The sequence below is a fragment of the Pseudophryne corroboree genome, chromosome 3 (genome assembly GCF_028390025.1).
Source record: "Pseudophryne corroboree isolate aPseCor3 chromosome 3, aPseCor3.hap2, whole genome shotgun sequence".
NCBI lineage: Eukaryota > Metazoa > Chordata > Amphibia > Anura > Myobatrachidae > Pseudophryne > Pseudophryne corroboree.
In genome coordinates, this window is record NC_086446.1 from 572,748,004 (window position 1) to 572,772,097 (window position 24,094).

A 24,094-nucleotide genomic window follows, 5' to 3' on the forward strand; every position below is an offset into this window, starting at 1 on the left:
ATAGCTAAACTTTGGAAAGGAAACTGAAACCTGTGTCTAAAATTGGTAATTTGGCAGAACAATGTATTATGTGTTGAAAAGTATCAACATTTCTGATCGTTGAATTCATAACAAGGAAACTGACATGTTGATGTCTAGGACAAGATGTTCTTTATTTTTGGTTACATATGTTTCCCACTCGCAGTTTGTAATTTGAGAATTTTGTTTTTGTTATCTACTGTCCAGTTTTATATATGTGACTATACTGGGGAACGGCTATGGACGTTTTGCTGCTACCACAACCACATTAAGCAGAGCCGGCCCTAGCCAATTTGATGCCCTAGGCAAAATTTTGTCTGGTGCCCCCTAGCTCCGCCGCTAGTTCTGCATCTGTACCTGCAACGCTCAGGTAGTGGGGCCCACCGGGGGGTTACCCTGTGGGCCAGTTCAACTCTGCACAATGCCACACAGTAATGACCATAATACATATAATTCCACACAGTAAAGGAACCTTACACATATGCCCCACATTAGTAATGCCCATAATACACATAATGCCACACAGTAATGCACCTTACACATATGCCCCACATTAGTAATGCCCATAATACACATATACTGTCTGCCACAGATACTGCCACACTTGCTGGTTATACAAAAAGACCAGTATCAAACATGTAGAAACTGTCCATTCTCTTCACTATTCAGTGTGTTTGCTGGTGTCTGTTACTGCATGCCCTTTACTTTATACTGTGGGAGTGATATGCTCTGCCCTCCAGTCTGATGTGTCCGAAAGTCACGCTGCACTGATGTTTCATATAGAAAAGCACAACGCAACTTACTGACCACGTTACAGTGCTGGGTGGCAGGGGAATTTTACGGCATGGACTGACTAGGAAATAAAGTGTGGGGAGAACATTGCCCATGTTATGTCCCTGCAGACACCTGGGAATTGCACAGGGATAAGGGACACAGGATAACAGGGTCCCCCTCCCCTATGTGCACAAGCAGTATAGGTGATGTCAGGTTTCTGTGAAGCAGTCTTCCAAAATACACATGTGTTATAGAAGCCATCCAGTAATAACCTTATATAGTCAGTGAAAATGTCACAGGTCCAGGAATTGCAGTTACTTGGCTTCTGCTGTCTGTCTGAGGTCTCACAAGTCAGGGGCATTCAAGCATGTCAGAGGAAGTTTAAGGCACAGTGTGCATTTTTTTTTACAAATGTAAACAGCAGTGTATACAAGTACTGATTGAATACATTTGGAAAGTAAGTTAGTTTGCGGACTGTCCCTCCCAGCATGAGATACTGCAGGGACATGCTTGGATGCCCCTAGACATGCTTGAATGCCCTAGGCAAATGCCTAGCCTGCCTATAGCTAAGGCCGGCTCTGACATTAAGCTCTGTTTTGATTGAAAGGAGAGGGCAGAAAACGTAAATCTGGGCCAAACATGTCTTGTGTAACATAGTGGGCTGGTAATTCCTATGCCTAGTTTCTGACTTGATCAACAAGTGTAAGTAACATTCTATCAAGTGCTATATGTAAATATATTAGATATTTCATAAAAAGAATACATTTAATTTTTGTGTTGCTTGTCCTTCACTAGTAGTTATACTGCCGCCTGTATTGTATCATAGGGGCCAAGTTTTTAAAAAGATCAAAGGTGCTTACCCCCCGCCCCATATGACTAAATATGCCATCCAGAGAACGCAACAGTAGCTGCGGCAGTACAAATTTTGGGGTTACTCAAGCACCTACAGACCTATCTGCATTACGTTAAAAAAAAAAAAAAGTGTACCTCCACTGATTGCTCACCCTGCCAGCAGCATCTAACACAGTGCACTCTAAATGGGGGCCTCTGATGGTTCCTCTGTGGGCAGGATGTGCCTCACGTGAATTGTTCATACAGGTTATATCATACAACTACACAAGTGCCCGTTTTCCCATGTATGCATTGGGCCTGTGTATGGCTTACCTCCCACAGTGTAACTTTCGCAGTGCACCCAACATGGCTGCCTCATCTGGTATGCTTGTGGATGAGATGAAAATACATGGACCTGATAGTTTTGTTGGTACCCTACTTTGAACGTTAGGACATTGCAATCACCCCCATTTTGTGTCATCTCTTCTAGGGGTGGACTATTCCACCCAGGGTAATCTTACGCAGTGCGCCCAAGATGGCTGCCGCACCTGGTACCCTGTGAGGGTGGAATACACAACCCATGGAAGTTATTACCCAAAATGCCTACATGAATCCTGCATTATGATTAATCTATGCATTCTAGGTTTTCATTTTTATGTCTGTGTGGCATGTGTATTGCTGTATTAATCTTCTGTATTATGTTTATTGTTTTGATGTCTGTAAAGCACCTTGAGTCCTGTTTGGAGAAAGAGCACTATATAAATAAAATAATAATAATATTAATAATTATTATTATTATTAATAACTCTGTTCATGAACCCATTATAATTTTTGGGTCACTTAACATTATAAATGAGTTCAAGAGAATAAGTGCCACCGTGCCCGCAGCATGGCTAGCGCAGCGAGCCTCCAAGGGGCTCATTTGCACTCGCCCAGCTGTCGGTATGCCGGCAGTCGGGATTCCGGGGCCGGTATGCTGGCCGCTGGGAGCCCAGCCGCCGGAATACCATACTACACCCATTGCATGTGCACATCGAGCTGCTAAAAACTCACTTTGTGCAGTCTGTGCGCAGCCCAGGACTTACTCCTACAGTACGATCACATCAGTCTGATCACCGCTGGAGCTGACGTCAGACACACTCCCTAAAAACACTTGGGAATACCTGCGTTTTTCTAGACACTCCCAATAAAGGTCAGTTACCACCCACAAGCGGCCTCCTTGTGTCAACCACCTTGCGAACGCCCATGTGAACGGATTTTTTGAATCATCCCGTCGCTGACTGACGATGCCATTTCTTGCTGTCCGACGTGCATGCGCAATTGCGGTGCATACGCATGGGCAGTTAGTACCTGATCGCCCGCTGTGCGAAAATGCACAGCAGCGATCAGATCTGAATGACCCCTATGGTTCTAACCAAACTGAATTTACTGGGAAACTCCATTAAGTGTACAGTTCTGTCAGAAGCTCACATGACGTGCGGCTGTGGATATCCCCTGTAGTATGAGAGGGTAATTGAATCTTTCCATTTGCCTTCTGGACATCTCCCATATTTTATTTCCACATTTTTAAAGTGCATAGTTTCAGCCTTTTGTATATTAATATCTATTGCTGAATTGAGTAGCCTAGGGATGGAACTTGGTACATAAACCTCTGAGAAAGTATATTGTATCTGCTGTCTGTTGCTCCTTAGAAACATTATGCAGCAAATGTTTTTTATAGGTCATTACCTAGAATACATAGGAATTCCTTTTGTAGTGTAAAAGCAGTAATGACCAGCCAAGGACACAGATGATTCTGTCATATACAGCTATGTATAGAGCACGGAAGAAATCTCATACTGGGAACACATTGTAGACTAAAAATAAAAAGACGTCTCTCCAGCTGTCTGGACAATCCTGACAGATTTTAGGAAGATTCTGGGGATCAGACTAAATTACATGACAGGTTGTCAGTTTCACCGTTGAAGAGGGGGAAACCCTACTGTCACATATGTTATATCAAAGTTATCAAAGTACAACCATCCTCTATAATGCAGGCAGCCAAGCTTCCCTCTCCCCATGTTGTGCATTAAGCAGTGGGTGATAGGTAAAGTGTTTAGGTGCAGTCCAATTTAAGGAAAATTATCGAATAATGGGGGTCATTCCGAGTTGTTCGCTCGTTATTTTTTTCTTGCAACGGAGCGATTAGTCGCTAATGCGCATGCGCAATGTCCGCAGTGCGACTGCGCCAAGTAAATTTGCTATGCAGTTAGGAATTTTACTCACGGCATTACAAGGTTTTTTCTTCGTTCTGGTGATCGTAATGTGATTGACAGGAAGTGGGTGTTTCTGGGCGGAAACTGGCCGTTTTATGGGAGTGTGTGAAAAAACGCTACCGTTTCTGGGAAAAACGCGGGAGTGGCTGGAGAAACGGAGGAGTGTCTGGGCGAACGCTGGGTGTGTTTGTGACGTCAAACCAGGAACGACAAGCACTGAACTGATCGCAGATGCCGAGTAAGTCTCGAGCTACTCAGAAACTGCACAGAGTAGTCTTTTCGCAATATTGCGAATCTTTCGTTCGCAATTTTGATAAGCTAAGATTCACTCCCAGTAGGCGGCGGCTTAGCGTGTGCAAAGCTGCTAAAAGCAGCTTGCGAGCGAACAACTCGGAATGACCCCCAATGCCAATAATGGAATATTTTGTGTAACCCTGCTTTATTCACAAAGCATGGCACATGCTCCACTGACCTCACTAAGCATATGAATAGGTATCTCATATAATGATGCTAGCTCATCTGATTATATACAGCACAGAATTGTAGTGAGTTCTTTCCCTATATAGCTCATGTAGTGATATGATACACACTGCTGCCACCTTTAGGTACATCAGTAGAACAAAAGTACCTTGAACGTATTCCATATAAAATTAGGAAGGCTTAGGTGGGCCTTCAACAGTTTTTGCACATAGAATTATTTTTCATGGATATTTAAGATACAGTAGTAGAAACACTGACCTTCAGTGATATAAACAGTGGTGTTCAACAACAGGGTTGCCAAGGAAGTCGCCCAGGGGCCTCCACACAGGGAGGACGGAGGACAACGCGCCAGAGCAGGAGTTTGATGGAAGTATTTACATGTTATACATTTTATTAACATTATCATATTGACATTTTTCTTGGAAGGGAACGAGCCACCTTCAAGTTAGTTGCCACTTTAATTCAGCCCCGGACTTCTCATGCACTTTCTTTTTACAACCCTTTGTTGAGCCAGTATTGCCACTTTATGAGCTGGTCACGTTCCACCATCAGCAATTTACTGTAGCTAATTCAGAAAATTATTTTCATTTGCTTATTCCTTCTAACGTGGCAAATAAAATCTATACAGATGGACAAAAGAGTGATTTTATTGAAATATTTAAAATATACTAAACACAAATGTGTATCAACTTGAGGCAAATAACTGGAGGTGGCACATACTTGCCCAGGTGACCGCCCACTACCACCCATTTCCCAAGTGAAGTTGGAGGTCCCGATGACTTCATGACGTGATTTGCATTGACACACATTATTGCGGCCACGCTCCCCACACTGTCCATTTGGTTGAGCCGTAGCCCCCACACCTGGCTGCGGCATACCAGAGTGGGAAGACGAAAAGCCATTAAGTATGGGGTGGCAGGGTTTATCAGAATATTTAATACTTTTCACAATTAGCCTAATATTTCTTTGATATACATTGCACTGCTTCTTTTTACACATTGCGCTATAGACCCCTTGTAGGACAATATAAAGGATAATAATCTCCAGGTAAGAAGTTCCTTAAAATGGGTATAGCAAATTTGTATGTGGAATGCAGTCAAAATGTAATATCAGCTGCAAAATAGCAACAGTTATGCTGTGCAGGTGGAGAGTTAGGACTAAACACTGTGGAGAGGTTTAGGGTATAGGCACATTGGGCTGCCACCCAGGACACCACGATTCTAAGTACCTTCAAGCAGGTACGGGCTAAGCCAGGGGGTATTTGTTCCTCCCAGCAGGTGTCTCCAGAACTTCAATGCTGCCCAGCCACCCTGATAGTGAATTACACAAAATTCAAGCAGCCAACTCTACCTTTCTCCAGTCTGCAGCCTGTGAAGGGTTATCAGGATGCTGATTGGTGGATGGCTCAAGCTATTCACCAATTAGAATGCTGACAGCCAGTCACTGTAAGCAAGCATGTGGAGGGACGGTGCGGTACTGCAGGAGGGGAAAGTTGTTATTATTATTATTATTATTATATTTTTTTATTTATTCCCTTGAATGGGTGGGTAGGGGCCCCAGTGCATTGTTTTGCCCAGGGCCTACAATACTAAGACAGCCCTGGGGTTAGAGTTAGGCTTCATAACTATGGTGAAGACTCACTATTAGTGAGATGTAACAAAACTTGGAGAGAGATAAAGTAAAGAGAATAAAAGTACCAGTCAATCAGTTCTGTCATTTAAGAGGATGTGTTTGTAAAATAACAGTTAGGAGCTGATTGGTTGGAGATCTCTCTCCTAGATCTGATGTATTTCCCCCATATGAGCACAAAGCGGGATGCATCTGATATCCCGGCTTTTGGGATGCCGGCGCTCAGCATACCAGCGCCGGGATCCTGACCACCCGGATACCGACAACTATTCTCCCTCTTAGGGTGTCCACGACACCCCTGGAGGGAGAATAAATAGCGTAGCATGTGTAGCGCGCCACAGTGCCCACAAGGGGCTCTTTTGCACTCACCCCGCTGCCGGCATTGCGGCGGTCGGGATCCCGGCACCGGTATGCTGGTCGCTGGGATCCTGAAAGCTGGGCTATCGATACCAACCCCACAAAGCAATGGATCATATATTTTAGCTCACAGCTTCTAGAGTCACTCTGTTAACTGCAGAAAATGACTGGCAATCTAGCATCAATAACTGGGGAACGAGCATGACCTAGGATTTGTTACAGTGAGGAGCTCAATGACCAAAGTTTGTTACCTGTGGTTGGCCTGAAGTATTATAGATTAAATAGAATATTATGTAGTGGCGGGACTAATCAACAGATTAAACTCGAGTGAAGTCAAGAGTGATTACGGAAAATATTATATAACACAAACACATTCTCTTTTTTCCCAAACACCTGCCAGCAAGAAGGAAGAGACTGTTAAATACTACCAACAAAAATAGCTCAGGGTTCTCATGGGGATGGCACTAACAGGCATATATTGCAGGCAGGTATGCAGTTGGCATGAAAATCTGTGAACAGCTTAATTCTGTTTGTTTGTCTTAGCTTTAAAAAAGTATATATATATAAAAAACTATGGTGCTCATAAGCACGTGTGTGTGTGTGTGTGTGTGTGTGTGTGTGTGTGTGTGTGTGTGTGTGTGTGTGTGTGTGTGTGTGTGTGTGTGTGTGTGTGTGTGTGTGCGTGTGTGCGTGTGTTTGTGTGTAAAACCTATAGGCCATTCATCTTATTCAACATTTTCCATCTACTTTTTATTGAGTTAATCTGGGACTCATTGATTTAATTGACATATATGTACACCAGTCACAGAAGAAGCATTTACGGCACTACAATTTATTCCACTGAAGAGTTACTGGGAAACCCTGTACCAGTATAATGTCTTCTTAAAGGGAAAATACTCATGAAGTCACTTTATTTTATTGTAGTGTCTATACACCGGCTTTATAAGTTCATCATGGCACTATATATAAACAGCTGTCCATAGACAAAAATAGCACCATGAGCATTGCACTCCAATACCATGGGAGAATGTAATGAAGGATTTACTGCATGGTTTTAAAAATGGACTGGACGTGTTAATTTCCTTTATTGCACAATATCAGAATTTGCAGCAAGTAAATTAAACATTTGTGGTAATTGATCTAGGGAAATTAACTGTATTGCCCTATATGGGGTCAGGAGTGTGAACTGATATCGAACTGCTGGGGATTTAGATTTTTCTTCCCATGGCTCAACATATACAAAATTGATATAACATTATAGAATTGTGTCTCTTTATCAAACATAATACCTATGTAATATTATACAACTATATGTATAGCAGTTAATGTCCCGACTGTCAGGAAACCGGTGGTCAAAATACCGACGCCGGAATCATGACACCCATTGAAATCCTGGCGACCACTTGGGTGGTGGTCCACACCATCACCAGGGAGGGAATAGATTAGCGTGGCGAGCGCAGCTCGAGGTCGGGATTCCGGCATCTGTATTTCATACCGAATCCTGTGTCAGTTATGATAAAAAATATAACAGAGTGTATTGCAGAACAAGTAGAAGTTGTACTGTCCTGTTGGTAGTACATACAGAAAAACGAAGGAAAATATTATTGACAAATGCTTTGAATATACAGAACAGTGAAGTGGTATCATGCAGTTGTCTATGCAGGCAGTAGAAGACCATAGACTCAAGTGTATAGCTATCATAGGCAGGGAGTGAAGTTGCTATGGGGCCCAGAGCTGAGAGGGTCCTGTCTTCTGTGTCAAATGTGCACAGCGTCTATTCACGGGAAGCAGAGAGGCTGGGGGCATGCCGCCTTAGTGATGAAAACGGGGCCTGCAGAAAGAGTGACAGAGTCCCGACTTGGACCATAACAATGTTGGGAGGTATGCTACAGGAACATTCACATATCTTTCGTTTAAAAATCAAACTGATGTATGCTATGATAGAATACACATACTCTGTATCACTTATCAGTCTTTTTGGGAGTCCCTCATGAGTCATCTCTTGTTACTCACCACTTGTCCTCACCACTCATAAGATCTTTAAAAGCAGGGGCGGATTTTACCTAGGGTCTGCAGGGTCTACGTCCTCGCCAGCTACTGCAGAGCTTGGCAGCTGGCAGCGCGTATCAAAACCTGCCACATTGCTACAGCAGGATACGGTCGTTAGGTCAACACAGCTTAGGTCGACAGTCATTAGGTTGGGGGCTTTGTCGTGTAAAAGCCCATACTTGATCTTCCATGAAGACAGAGCTGAGCTTCGGACACGTCAGCAGTTTCTTCCGAAGGTTGTGTCGGCTTTTCATATCAACCAACCTATTGTGGAGCCAGTTGCAACTGACTTCTCAATTTCATCAAAGACGGGTCCACTTGGAGCGATGGGCACTTTAAGAATTTGATAGTGTGGGCTGGCTCCTCCCTCTATGCCCCTTGTACCAGACTCAGTTTAGAAAATGTGCCCGGAGGAGCCGGTCACGCTTATGGAAGCTCCTGAAGAGTTTTCTGCATTTATTTTATATGTTTGTTATTTTCAGGCAGGGCTGGTTGGCACCAGCCTGCCTACTTCGTGGGACTTAACATGTGCAGAGAGAGTTAGATTTGGGTGGGGTGTGTTCAATCTGCAATCTAATTTGCAGTGTAAAAATAAAGCAGCCAGTATTTACACTGCACAGAAACAAAATAACCCACCCAAATCTAACTCTTTCTGCACGTTATATCTGCCTCCCCTGCAGTGCACATGGTTTTGCCCAATTGCTAAAAAAAATCCTGCTGCGATCAACTTGGAATTACCCCCTATATTTGTTTGAAACAGACAGTAAGGCAGTATAATTAATCTATTAAAGTGACAGTGTCCAAGTGTCCACTCTAATTTTTTCCCCTCTCCCTCCATCTCCCTCTCTTTCCTTCCCCCCTCTTTCTCTCCCCCATCTCTCTCTCTTTCTACCTATCTTTCCCTCCCTCTCTTTGTCTCCCTATCTTTCTCACACTCTCTCCCCCTTCTCTCTTTCTTCCTCTCTCTCCCTCCCCCCTCTCTCCCTGTTGCTCTCCTTCTCCCTCTCGCTCCCTTTTCTTCTACTTCTCTCCCTCTCTCTCCCACTTACCTTCAATCCCTGTCTCTCTCATTCTCCCTCTCTCTCCCTGTCCTTCTCCCATTCTCTCTCCTTCACTCCTTCTCTCTTCTGCCCTCCCTCTCTCTCCCCTCCCCCTCTCTCTCCCCTTTCTCTCTCCGCCACTCTCCCTCTCACCCTTCATCTCCCCTCTCTGTCTCTATCCTCGCTCTCTCCATTTCCTTCTCTCTCTCCCTCTCTGTATCCCCTCCCTCTCTCTCTCTCTCTCTCTCTCTCTCTCCATCCTCCCCCCTCCCTCACTCTTTCGGGGGAATGGGGCGGCTTTCTCACCCCCTTTTTCTCTTGGTGGTCGAGGTGCCGGTGTGTGTGTGTGAGAGGGGGTCAAGAGGGGCCTCATAAAGATGTCAGTGTACAGGGCCCCAAGATTTGTGTTGCCGGTCATGGGTGTCAGTTAGTGTCAGTGTGTGTGACAGGGTGTGAGAACATCAGCGGTCAGCTACCAGAGGCCACAATTTGTACCATGTGGAGCGTTATGTAAGCATATACAATAACTACTTCACTACTGTAACAGTTACATCAACCTGCAGTCATTTACTGTTACATTCTACCACTGTCTACTCTAGCAGGGTAAGGCTTCACGGTCATGCTGAGTGATGGGTGCTGTGCTGGCTCAGATGTAGCCACGCTCACTGCATGGATGGCATGACGAGTGTGCCCGCGTCTATGATGTGTGCCATGCGTATGCACATGCACGCCATAGACTTCTATGGAGTGAACACCTGCTGCAACTAGTTGCAGCACGGCCTCCACTGCAACTTGCCGCGATGCATATGCCCGTGTATACACATCGCAGCAATGATGAGGCTAGCTACATCTGTGGTGGTAGGGGGCACCAGCCAAAATCTTGCCTAGGGCATCAAATTTGTTAGAGCCGGCTGTGGCTGGATGATAAAATCACAATGGGGATGGGGGGATTTTGTACTTGTATGTTCACTCCAGTCCCCTCCACACACACACACACACACAAAAAACTACAGAAATTTTGAAAAGCCAGGAAATGGAGAAATCATTAAAAAGGCCGAGAGACTAAGGGGTATATTTATTAAGGTGTGTTTTTAGAAGTGGAGATGTTGCGCATAGCAACCAATCAGATTCTAACTATAATCTTCTAGAAGCAGCTAGATAAATGTTAAGTGGAATGTGATTGGTTGCTATGGGCAACATATCCACTCCTAAAAAAACCTCACACTTTAGTAAATATATCCCTCAGGGTCCTCTCATTTAAAGAGTAATCATTATTATTATATGTAATCATGAGAGAATAACCACTGCACAGTTGAATTGATGATGAAGTCCAGGGACAGGGTATCTCTCCCCCACCTTGGCTGCAATAAACTCTGATGCACACTTATCTGAAAGAGGCAAAATGTGGTCACAATACCCCTTTCACATCGCCAATGCCAGGTCCCACCCGGGGAATTGGAAATGGGTCCTTCACGGGTGGGACCCGGCATTGAACCCTACACGCTACCATCCCGACCCGGCAATATGCTGGGTCGGGTTGCTATCTGGGGGCGGGGACTGAAGCGTCATTGGGGGGGGGCAGAGGCGGCGCTGGAGATGAGCTCATCTCCGCGCCACCTCTCCCTATGTAGTGAACAGGTCCCGGGTCAAATCGACCCAGCAAACCGTTCACACTGCCACTGACCCAATATCCAACCCGGGAATAACACTGCTTTATTCCCGGGTTGAATTACCGGGTCAGGCCATTTGGTTAGACAGAAATCTACTCTAGGTCACTCCCGAGTCCCTGGGTCATCTAAGCGGCTGCTTCCTCCTCACAATCCACTAACCTCTCTGATGTTTCATCTGACGAGGAGGGGGAGCATACGGTCCTATCAGACTCTGAATCATGTGTTACTGATGAGGATTCTACCTTACAGGTTGATGTCCCTGGCCTGGTGGATGCTATTAAGCAGATCCTTCAAATCACTGAGGATGAGGATTCCACTACAGTGGCCAAGAAAACTGATATGTTTAAACAACAGAAGGTGGTTAAAACTGTATTACCCCATTCTGATCATCTTGTGGACATCAGGAAGGAACCCTGGTCTACCCCAGGTAAGAAATTCCAGCTCCCTAAACGGGCTTTGGCTCGATATCCTCTCCCTGCAGAAGTAAATGGGAAAACCCACCACCCGTCTCGTGGTGTCGTCTACTCTGCCTGACACCACTGTCACCTCACTGAAGGAACTGATAGATAAGCGTGTGGAGGGATGCCTGAAGTCTATATATTCCATCGCAGGGGCCATCCATAGGCCCACCATAGCTCTCTCTTGGGCCGCAAAGGGTATTGTGGCGTGGGTTCAGGCGTTCTGCCTGAGGATATTTCTGACAAGGCCAGACAATACCTGTCTCACATATGCACCGCCGCCTATTATATTCAGGAGGCGTCCCCTAAGGCGGGGGTACGGCAGTTAAAGCGTCATCCACATCTGTCCTGGCTAGCCGCATAATGTGGTTAAGGTCGTGGAAAGTGGATCTGGACTCCAAGAAGACCTTGGAGGTACTCCCCTTTACTGGGGACATTTTATTTGGAGAGGACCTGAATAAAATAGTGTCTGAATTAGCAGCTGCTAGGACTGCTCTTCTTCTCCGCAGGCGAAAGCTACCACCTTTCATTCCTTTCCACCGCAAGGGAAAGCCAAGGGTCAGTCTTATGCCAGACAATCTCATGTTCCAAAGACCACCAAGCCCAAGATGAAGCAGAGCTGGGCAGCCCGTCAGCCTGCTTCAAAACAAGACAAGCCTGCCGCATGATGGGGCAGGCTTTCCCCTGACCGACTTCTCCAGTTCGCCTAGGTCTGGTTAAAGACCACTTCAGACGCTTGGGTACTAAAAGTTGTCTCGCATGGGTACGCTGTCTCCTTAAAGAGACGTCCCCCTCACCAGTTCTTCACTACAGTACTCCCTTCGGATCTGTTGAAGGTGCAGGCTCTGCAAATGGTGGTAGGTTCTATCCTGAGTACAGGAGTAGTTGTGCCGGTACCTCAGTCCAAGTGTGGCAGAGGCTATTAATCGACCCTGTTTCTTGTGCAGAAACCCAATGGGTCTTTTCAGCCTATTCTCAACCTCAAGTCACTGAACAACTTTGTAAAGGTTGCCAAGTTTCGTATGGAAACATTATGCTCTATTGTGCGGGCGATGGAACCCGGAGATTACATGGTATCCCTGGATATACAGAATGCTCATCTGCATATTCCTACTGCCATATCTCATCAGCAGTTCCTGCGGTTTGCTATTGACGACAGTCACTACCAATTCCAGGCTCTGCCATTCGGACTGGCCATGGCTCCTCGGATCTTCACCAAGGTTATGTCCGTGATGACGGCACACTTCCGTCACCAGGGAGTCAGAATCCTGCCGTACTTGGATGACCTGCTGATTCTGGTGAGTTCCCACAATGTCCTACTCAGTCAACTACAATTGATGGTGAGTTGCTTACAAACCCATGGATGGCTGATCAACTTTAAGAAGTCCTCGCTGGTCTCAGCTCAGAGCATGGTGCACCTAGGGGTGCTTCTGGACACACACAGCCAGAGACTGTTCCTGTCTCCAGACAAGGACCTGAAAATCCAGGATAAGATAAGACACTTCATCCGTCACCCCATAGTGTCGATTCACTCGGCGATGCAAGTACTTGGCCTGATGGTGTCGACGTTCGACAAGGTGGAGTACACTCAATTTCATTCCTGCCCTCTGCAACGATTAATTCTTGCCAAGTGGGACAACCTGCCATATCGGAAAAGTTCCTAAAGGATCTTGTTGACTCCGGAGGTTTGTTTGTCGCTGACCTGGTGGCTCCAGAACCAGCAATTGAGCAGGGGCCGTCCCTTCTGGATCCCTGACTGGGTCCTCCTGATGACGGATGCCAGTCTAAGGGGATGGGGTGCGGTGTTGGAGCAACGCTCTTTTCAGGGTCGGTGGACCAAGGAACAACCACTCCTCCCGATAAACATTCTAGAGCTGAGGGTGGTGTTCAATGCATTATTACTTGCCTCTGGTATGGAACAAACCGGTTCAGGTACAGTCAGACAACACCACGACAGTGGCATACATAAAGCATCAAGGCGGCACTCGAAGCCACATGGCTATGAAGGAAGTGTAAAAAATGCCTTGTTGGGCAGAACGCCATCTGCCGAGTATATCAGCAGTGTTCATTACGGGTGTCCTGAACTGGGAAGCGGACTACCTCAGTCGTCAGAACGTACACGCCAGAGAGTTTTCATCCGGAAGTCTTTCAACTCCTAGTGGAGAGGTGGGGTCTACCGGACATAGACCTAATGGCGTCTCGACACAATCACAAGGTTCCAGTTCGTGGACGCACTGGTGATTCCATGGAACTTTCGACTGCCTTACGTGTTCCCTCCACTTCTGCCCAGGGTTCTACGGAAGTTCAAACAGGAAGGAGGAATGCTACTTCTAGTCGCTACAGCGTGTCCCAGAAGGCATTGGTTCTCAGACCTACAGGTCTATCGATGGGGCATCCCCTTCTACTTACTCAACGACCAGACCTACTCGTACAGGGCCCTTGTCTCTACCCAGACCTGGCCAGATTGGCTTTGACGGCATGGCTCTTGAAGCATCACTCCTGAGAGCCAAAGAATTTTCAGAGGTGGTTATTCAAACGATGTTGAAAGCCCACAAATCAGCCTCTGCCCGGATTTATTACAGGGATTGGAATTCTTACTTCTCACCTGGTGTGCTGAGAAGAATTACGATGTCCATAGATTCAGAACTTCCAGAATACTGGCTTTTCTGCAAAGAGGCCTGGACTTAGGTCTTCGTCTGGCCTCCCTCAAGGTTCATATATCAGCCTTGTTGGTTTGGTTTCAGAGGAAAATTGCCTCTATACCTAATATTCAGATGTTCATTCAGGGCGTTCTTCGGATTCAGCCTCCCTATGTCCCTCCTGTGGCTCCATGGGATTTGTCTGTTGTGCTGAATGCTCTGCAAGAGTTTCCATGTGAAACTCTTGAATCGGTGGACCTTTAATGGCTCACAGCCAAGGTCCTGTTCTTGCTGGCTATTGCCTCTGCAAGACGGGTGTTGGACTTAGGCGCTTTGTCCTGTTGTCCACCCTTTCTCATATTCCACAGGGACCGAGCAGTTCTACTCGCCCAGGTTATTTGACTAAGGTGGTGTCATCTTTTCACCTTAACCAAGAGATTTTGGGGGTCATTTCGAGTTGATCGCTCGCTAGCTGTTTTTAGCAGCCGTGCAAACGCATAGTCACCGCCCACGGGGGAGTGTATTTTCGCTTTGCAAGTGTGCGAACACCTGTGCAGTCGAGCTCTGCAAAACATTTTGTGCAGTTTCTGAGTAGGTCTGAACTTACTCAGCCCTTGCGATTACTTCAGCCTGTCTGGTCCCGGAATTGACGTCAGACATCCGCCCTGCAAATGCTTGGACACGCCTGCGTTTATCCAAACACTCCCAGAAAGCGGTCAGTTAACACCCATAAACCCCTTCTTCCTGTCAATCCCCTTGCGATCGACTGTGTGAATGGATTCATCGTTAAATCCATCGTCCAGCAACGATCCGCTTTGTACCCGTACGACGCGCCTGCGCATTGCGGTGCATATGCATGCACAGTAGTGACCTGATCGCTGCGCTGTGAAAAAAGGCAGCGTGCGATCAGGTCGGAATGACCCCCTGTGGTTCCGGCCTTTGTCTCTTCGGACTTTCTTTGGATGTGGATAGGACTCTCATAAATGTATATGATAATGTGACGTTATCCAATTTACAAAGTGTAGCTTTGGGGTAATTCAGAGTTGATCACAGCAGCAAATTTGTTAGCAGTTGGGCAAAACCATGTGCACTGTAGGGGGGCAGATATAACGTGCAGAGAGAGTTAGATTTGGTGTGGTGTGTTCCAACTGAAATCTAAATTGCAGTGTAAAAATAAAGCAGCCAGTATTTACTCTGCACAGAAACAAAATAACCCACCCAAATCTAACTCTCTCTCTCTGCAAATGTTATATCTGCCACACCTGCAGTGCACATGGGTCCTAAGTCAGACCTGATCGCTAGGGTGTATTTTTTGCATCCCTGCGGTCAGTTAGTTGCCGCCGGCACCTACAGGGCGAGAGGGAAATCGCTGTGCAGGGGTGTGATCGCATGTGCAGGAGAGCTGCACAAACAGAAGTTTGTGCAGTCTCTGCACAGCCCAGGACTTACTCTTTCAGTGCGATGATCAGGGCAGGAGTTGATGTCAGAATCCTACCCTCCAAACGCCTGGTCCCTACTGCGTTTCTCCGGACACTCCTTAAAAACGGTCAGTTGCCACCCACAAACGGCCTCTTCCTGTCAGTCACCTTTTGATCGCTCGTGCGATCACTTTTCTCGCACATCCCGTCGCTGCCTGCTGATCCTCATCGCTGCGGACCGACGCGCCTGCGCATTGCGGTGCATGCGCATTTCAGACCTGATCGTAGGCTGTACGAAAACGCAGCCTAATGATCAGGTCTGAATTAGGCCCATGGTTTAGCCCAACTGCTAACAAATTTGCTGCTGCGATCAACTCTAAATTACCCCCTAGGCCTTGATACCTAATGCCATATTCAGATGGCCTTAGCCATTGTAGTCTATAGGCAAACTTTTTGCTGGAGATGTATATTTCCCTGCAGGGGTTAAAGTGAGCCTGAACACGTCAGTTCCATTTGGAGGCGGAACCAGTTCTGCTTACTCCGGCCCACCTTACCCAGGATTGTCAGGCTGTTGGGAGATGCCAGGCACCTGCTGAGATTTTGTTACCAGCGGACGCCTGGCTCCTTCCCTACAGCGGCAGCCGGAGGCACAAACTCACTCCCGAGCTCTGGCAGTGTGCATTATAGGAGAGATGTCGTGACAACTCTCCCATACTTCTGAGGAGCGGGCAGCCAGATGGACTGCAGCAGTCGGACGCTGGAGTGTGGCTTGAGGTGAGTATTGTGAAGGGGGGGTTTGTTGTGTGTGTATGGTCCGCTACTACAGGGAACAATACTATACAGGGGCAATACTACACGGGTGCACTACTACAGGGGGCATAACTACTGGGGGTAATACTACACAGGGGCATTGCCATTGGGGGCACTACTACAGGGGGCATAATTACTAGAGATGAGCGGGTTCCGTTCCTCGGAATCCGAACCCCCCCGAACTTCACGCTTTTTACACGGGTCCGAGGCAGACTCGGATCTTCCCGCCTTGCTCGGCTAACCCGAGCGCGCCCGAACGTCATCATCCCGCTGTCGGATTCTCGCGAGGCTCGTATTCTATCGCGAGACTCGGATTCTATATAAGGAGCCGCGCGTCGCCGCCATTTTCACACGTGCATTGAGATTGATAGGGAGAGGACGTGGCTGGCGTCCTCTCCGTTTAGATAGAGAGTGAGACACTTGATTTACTGGAGCATTAGGAGTACTCAGAGAGTGCAGAGTTTTGCTGATAGTTATACTAGTGGTGACCACCAGTTTTATTTATTATTTAATATAATCCGTTCTCTGCCTGAAAAAAAACGATACACAGTCACACACCATATCTGTGCTCAGCCTCAGTGTGCTGCATGATAATATCCTCTATGTATATCTGACTGTGCTGAGTAGTGCTCACTGCTCACACAGCTTAATTGTGGGGGAGACTGGGGAGCAGTTATAGCAGGAGTACATATTTAACAGTGCACACTTTTGCTGCCAGAGTGCCAGTGTGACTGACCAGCAGTGACCACCAGTATATTGTCTGCCTGAAAAAGTTAAACACTCGTGTGGTGGGTTTTTTTTTTATTCTATATATAAACGCATTCTGCTGACAGTGTCCAGCAGGTCCGTCATTCATTATATTTCTATCTTCTTCATACTAGTAGTTTAGGAGTCTGCAGTGCTGACAGTGTCCAGCAGGTCCGTCATTATACAATATATACCTGTCCTGCAGTAGTGATATATATATATTTTTTATATCATTATCATCCAGTCTATACTAGCAGACGCAGTACGGTAGTCCACGGCTGTAGCTACCTCTGTGTCGGCAGTCGCTCGTCCATAATTGTATACCTACCTGTGGTGTTTTTTTTTCTTTTCTATCTTCTTCATACTAGTAGTTTAGGAGTCTGCAGTGCTGACAGTGTCCAGCAGGTCCGTCATTATACAATATATATACCTGTCCTGCAGTAGTGATATATATATATTTTTTATATCATTATCATCCAGTCTATACTAGCAGACGCAGTACGGTAGTCCACGGCTGTAGCTACCTCTGTGTCGGCAGTCGCTCGTCCATAATTGTATACCTACCTGTGGTGGTTTTTTTTTTCTATCTTCTTCATACTAGTAGTTTAGGAGTCTGCAGTGCTGACAGTGTCCAGCAGGTCCGTCATTATACAATATATACCTGTCCTGCAGTAGTGATATATATATATTTTTTATATCATTATCATCCAGTCTATACTAGCAGACGCAGTACGGTAGTCCACGGCTGTAGCTACCTCTGTGTCGGCAGTCGCTCGTCCATAATTGTATACCTACCTGTGGTGGGTTTTTTTTTTTCTATCTTCTTCATACTAGTAGTTTAGGAGTCTGCAGTGCTGACAGTGTCCAGCAGGTCCGTCATTATACAATATATACCTGTCCTGCAGTAGTGATATATATATATTTTTTATATCATTATCATCCAGTCTATACTAGCAGACGCAGTACGGTAGTCCACGGCTGTAGCTACCTCTGTGTCAGCAGTCGCTCGTCATCCATAAGTATACTAGTATCCATCCATCTCCATTGTTTACCTGAGGTGCCTTTTAGTTGTGCCTATTAAAATATGGAGAACAAAAATGTTGAGGTTCCAAAAATAGGGAAAGATCAAGATCCACTTCCACCTCGTGCTGAAGCTGCTGCCACTAGTCATGGCCGAGACGATGAAATGCCATCAACGTCGTCTGCCAAGGCCGATGCCCAATGTCATAGTACAGAGCATGTAAAATCCAAAACACCAAATATCAGTAAAAAAAGGACTCAAAAATCTAAAATAAAATCGTCGGAGGAGAAGCGTAAACTTGCCAATATGCCATTTACCACACGGAGTGGCAAGGAACGGCTGAGGCCCTGGCCTATGTTCATGGCTAGTGGTTCAGCTTCACATGAGGATGGAAGCACTCAGCCTCTCGCTAGAAAAATGAAAAGACTTAAGCTGGCAAAAGCACAGCAAAGAACTGTGCGTTCTTCGAAATCACAAATCCACAAAGAGAGTCCAATTGTGTCGGTTGCGATGCCTGACCTTCCCAACACTGGACGTGAAGAGCATGCGCCTTCCACCATTTGCACGCCCCCTGCAAGTGCTGGAAGGAGCACCTGCAGTCCAGTTCCTGATAGTCAGATTGAAGATGTCAGTGTTGAAGTACACCAGGATGAGGAGGATATGGGTGTTGCTGGCGCTGGGGAGGAAATTGACCAGGAGGATTCTGATGGTGAGGTGGTTTGTTTAAGTCAGCCACCCGGGGAGACACCTGTTGTCCGTGGGAGGAATATGGCCATTGACATGCCTGGTGAAAATACCAAAAAAATCAGCTCTTCGGTGTGGAAGTATTTCAACAGAAATGCGGACAACATTTGTCAAGCCGTGTGTTGCCTTTGTCAAGCTGTAATAAGTAGGGGTAAGGACGTTAACCACCTCGGAACATCCTCCCTTATACGTCACCTGCAGCGCATTCATCATAAGTCAGTGACAAGTTCAAAAACTTTGGGCGACAGCGGAAGCAGTCCACTGACCAGTAAATCCCTTCCTCTTGTAACCAAGCTCACGCAAACCACCCCACCAACTCCCTCAGTGTCAATTTCCTCCTTCCCCAGGAATGCCAATAGTCCTGCAGGCCATGTCACTGGCAATTCTGACGAGTCCTCTCCTGCCTGGGATTCCTCCGATGCATCCTTGCGTGTAACGCCTACTGCTGCTGGCGCTGCTGTTGTTGCTGCTGGGAGTCGATGGTCATCCCAGAGGGGAAGTCGTAAGACCACTTTTACTACTTCCACCAAGCAATTGACTGTCCAACAGTCCTTTGCGAGGAAGATGAAATATCACAGCAGTCATCCTGCTGCAAAGCGGATAACTGAGGCCTTGGCATCCTGGGCGGTGAGAACCGTGGTTCCGGTATCCATCATTACTGCAGAGCCAACTATAGACTTGTTTGAGGTACTGTGTCCCCGGTACCAAATACCATCTAGGTTCCATTTCTCTAGGCAGGCGATACCGAAAATGTACACAGACCTCAGAAAAAGACTCACCAGTGTCCTAAAAAATGCAGTTGTACCCAATGTCCACTTAACCACGGACATGTGGACAAGTGGAGCAGGGCAGACTCAGGACTATATAACTGTGACAGCCCACTGGGTAGATGTATGGACTCCCGCCGCAAGAACAGCAGCGGCGGCACCAGTAGCAGCATCTTGCAAACGCCAACTCTTTCCTAGGCAGGCTACGCTTTGTATCACCGCTTTCCAGAATACGCACACAGCTAAAAACCTCTTACGGCAACTGAGGAAGATCATCGCAGAATGGCTTACCCCAATTGGACTCTCCTGTGGATTTGTGGCATCGGACAATGCCAGCAATATTGTGTGTGCATTAAATATGGGCAAATTCCATCACGTCCCATGTTTTGCACATACCTTGAATTTGGTGGTGCAGAATTATTTAAAAAACGAGAGGGGCGTGCAAGAGATGCTGTCGTGGCCAGAAGAATTGCGGGACACTTTCGCCGTACAGGCACCACGTACAGAAGACTGGAGCAACACCAAAAACGCCTGAACCTGCCCTGCCATCATCTGAAGCAAGAAGTGGTAACGAGGTGGAATTCAACCCTCTATATGCTTCAGAGGTTGGAGGAGCAGCAAAAGGCCATTCAAGCCTATACAACTGAGCACGATATAGGAGGTGGAATGCACCTGTCTCAAGCGCAGTGGAAAATGATTTCAACGTTGTGCAAGGTTCTGCAACCTTTTGAACTTGCCACACGTGAAGTCAGTTCAGACACTGCCAGCCTGAGTCAGGTCATTCCCCTCATCAGGCTTTTGCAGAAGAAGCTGGAGACATTGAAGGAGGAGCTAACACAGAGCGATTCCGCTAGGCATGTGGGACTTGTGGATGGAGCCCTTAATTCGCTTAACAAGGATTCACGGGTGGTCAATCTGTTGAAATCAGAGCACTACATTTTGGCCACCGTGCTCGATCCTAGATTTAAAACCTACGTTGTATCTCTCTTTCCGGCAGACACAAGTCTGCAGGGGTTCAAAGAACTGCTGGTGAGAAAATTGTCAAGTCAAGCGGAACGCGACCTGTCAACATCTCCTCCTTCACATTCTCCCGCAACAGGGGGTGCGAGGAAAAGGCTCAGAATTCCGAGCCCACCCGCTGGCGGTGATGCAGGGCAGTCTGGAGCGACTGCTGATGCTGACATCTGGTCCGGACTGAAGGACCTGCCAACGATTACGGACATGTCGTCTACTGTCACTGCATATGATTCTCTCCCCATTGAAAGAATGGTGGAGGATTATATGAGTGACCGCATCCAAGTAGGCACGTCAGACAGTCCGTACGTATACTGGCAGGAAAAAGAGGCAATTTGGAGGCCCTTGCACAAACTGGCTTTATTCTACCTAAGTTGCCCTCCCACAAGTGTGTACTCCGAAAGAGTGTTTAGTGCCGCCGCTCACCTTGTCAGCAATCGGCGTACGAGGTTACTTCCAGAAAATGTGGAGAAGATGATGTTCATTAAAATGAATTATAATCAATTCCTCCATGGAGACATTCACCAGCAGCAATTGCCTCCACAAAGTACACAGGGAGCTGTGATGGTGGATTCCAGTGGGGACGAATTGATAATCTGTGAGGAGGGGGATGTACACGGTGATGAATCGGAGGATGATGATGAGGTGGACATCTTGCCTCTGTAGAGCCAGTTTGTGCAAGGAGAGATTAATTGCTTCTTTTTTGGTGGGGGTCCAAACCAACCCGTCATTTCAGTCACAGTCGTGTGGCAGACCCTGTCACTGAAATGATGGGTTGGTTAAAGTGTGCATGTCCTGTTTATACAACATAAGGGTGGGTGGGAGGGCCCAAGGACAATTCCATCTTGCACCTCTTTTTTCTTTCATTTTTCTTTGCGTCATGTGCTGTTTGGGGAGTGTTTTTTGGAAGGGCCATCCTGCGTGACACTGCAGTGCCACTCCTAGATGGGCCAGATGTTTGTGTCGGCCACTAGGGTCGCTGAGCTTAGTCACACAGCTACCTCATTGCGCCTCTTTTTTTCTTTGCGTCATGTGCTGTTTGGGGAGTGTTTTTTGGAAGGGCCATCCTGCGTGACACTGCAGTGCCACTCCTAGATGGGCCAGGTGTTTGTGTCGGCCACTTGGGTCGCTGAGCTTAGTCACACAGCTACATCATTGCGCCTCTTTTTTTCTTTGCGTCATGTGCTGTTTGGGGAGTATTTTTTGGAAGGGCCATCCTGCCTGACACTGCAGTGCCACTCCTAGATGGGCCAGGTGTTTGTGTCGGCCACTAGGGTCGCTGAGCTTACTCACACAGCTACCTCATTGCGCCTCTTTTTTTCTTTGCGTCATGTGCTGTTTGGGGAGTGTTTTTTGGAAGGGCCATCCTGCGTGACACTGCAGTGCCACTCCTAGATGGGCCAGGTGTTTGTGTCGGCCACTAGGGTCGCTTAGCTTACTCACACAGCTACCTCATTGCGCCTCTTTTTTTTCTTCTTTGCGTCATGTGCTGTTTGGGGAGTATTTTTTGGAAGGGCCATCCTGCCTGACACTGCAGTGCCACTCCTAGATGGGCCAGGTGTTTGTGTCGGCCACTTGGGTCGCTGAGCTTAGTCACACAGCTACCTCATTGCGCCTCTTTTTTTCTTTGCGTCATGTGCTGTTTGGGGAGTGTTTTTTGGAAGGGCCATCCTGCGTGACACTGCAGTGCCACTCCTAGATGGGCCAGGTGTTTGTGTCGGCCACTTGGGTCGCTGAGCTTAGTCATCCAGCGACCTCGGTGCAAATTTTAGGACTAAAAATAATATTGTGAGGTGTGAGGTGTTCAGAATAGACTGAAAATGAGTGGAAATTATGGTTATTGAGGTTAATAATACTTTGGGATCAAAATGACCCCCAAATTCTATGATTTAAGCTGTTTTTTAGGGTTTTTTGAAAAAAACACCCGAATCCAAAACACACCCGAATCCGACAAAAAAAATTCGGTGAGGTTTTGCCAAAACGCGTTCGAACCCAAAACACGGCCGCGGAACCGAACCCAAAACCAAAACACAAAACCCGAAAAATTTTCGGTGCACATCTCTAATAATTACTGGCGGCAATACTATGCAGCGCATAACTACGGAGGGCATTATTACTGAGGGCAATACTACATGGGGGCATAACTATGGGGCATTACTACAGTGGCAATACTACACAGGGTCATTACCACTGGGGGCATTCTTACTGGGGGCACTACTAATGAGGGCATTGCATAGGGGGCACTTCATAAGGGGCATCACTACTGGGAACATAAGGGGCATTGCATAAGGGGCACCACTACTATGGGCTCTGCATAAAGGGCAATACCACTGTGGGCACTACATAAGGGGCACTAGCACTACAGTGGGCATTGCATAAGGAGCACTATTACTGTGGTCATTGCATAAGGGACACTGCTGCTGTGGGCATTATGTGTATTAGGGGTGCTACTGCTGTGGGCTTTGTGTATAAAGCCTACTAATGTGTGTCATAACATGAATAAGAGACACTACTATGTGGTGTAATGTGAATAAGATTGTGCTATTGTGCGGCATAATTTGAATTGGGGATACTATTGCGCGACAACGCCCCTATCTTTTTGAGACCATACCCCCTTTTAGACACTCTTTTGCGGCATGGGGGTATGTGAGTTCCACCACCTCTCTAGGACCACTTTAAGCACTGCCTCCCTAGCAGCCTAAATGGGCCCCTAAGTTTCTAAATTTACTTATGTTTTATTTGCCAACTACACTTTTATACTCTACAAATAGCTTTCAAAAATCTCTTGGTTATGCAAACACAGGCAGCTGGAGTTTAGAATAGAGTTCAAATAATCACAGGCTTAATTGTTTATTATTAAAAAATATCCACTTCTTGTGTTCATAGACATATGCACATACCAACTACTGCACATACCACGGCACACTGGCTACCTGACATAAAACGCAAACTTACAATACACAGCTAACAATAATACAATGTACAAACAAATATATATGTTGCACTGTTCTGGAGGAGGATTCATCAAGTACTGTGTTATGGTTTAGAGGCATAACTCTCGTACTGTCTGTAATAATATTATACTTTGAATTTTTTTCTAGATATATAAAATTGTTGCACACATTCATATAAATGGGGTCCAGAAAACATTTCCTCTTTACTAAATGCCTTCAATTAATTTTCTAATACATATGCTACGTGACAGCTCACAAACTAAGTGGAGGAATAAAATACAGGGAGAATGTATATTTCAAGTGCACAGTCTATTTCCTTTTATGTACTTAGGGCCTGATTCAAGTTGGATCGCAGTGTGCGATCCAACCGCAAAACCTGAGAAAAAGATGCGGGAAAATGTGCTGCGTCCGTCCTGCGC

The 24,094-nt window shown here is 46.5% G+C and overlaps 2 protein-coding genes across 3 annotated transcripts in view; one reads left to right on the forward strand and one right to left on the reverse strand.

Moving 5' to 3' along the window:
• Positions 1–24,094, reverse strand: part of SYNPO2L (synaptopodin 2 like) — a 206,929-nt gene that overhangs the window by 154,580 nt on the left and 28,255 nt on the right. The window lies entirely within an intron of this gene.
• Positions 16,277–24,094, forward strand: part of SEC24C (SEC24 homolog C, COPII coat complex component) — a 275,660-nt gene continuing 267,842 nt past the window's right edge. The window contains exon 1 of the mRNA XM_063961335.1: positions 16,277–16,392. The gene's annotated coding sequence lies outside the window, so the exon portion shown is untranslated. The remainder of the gene's footprint in view (positions 16,393–24,094) is intronic.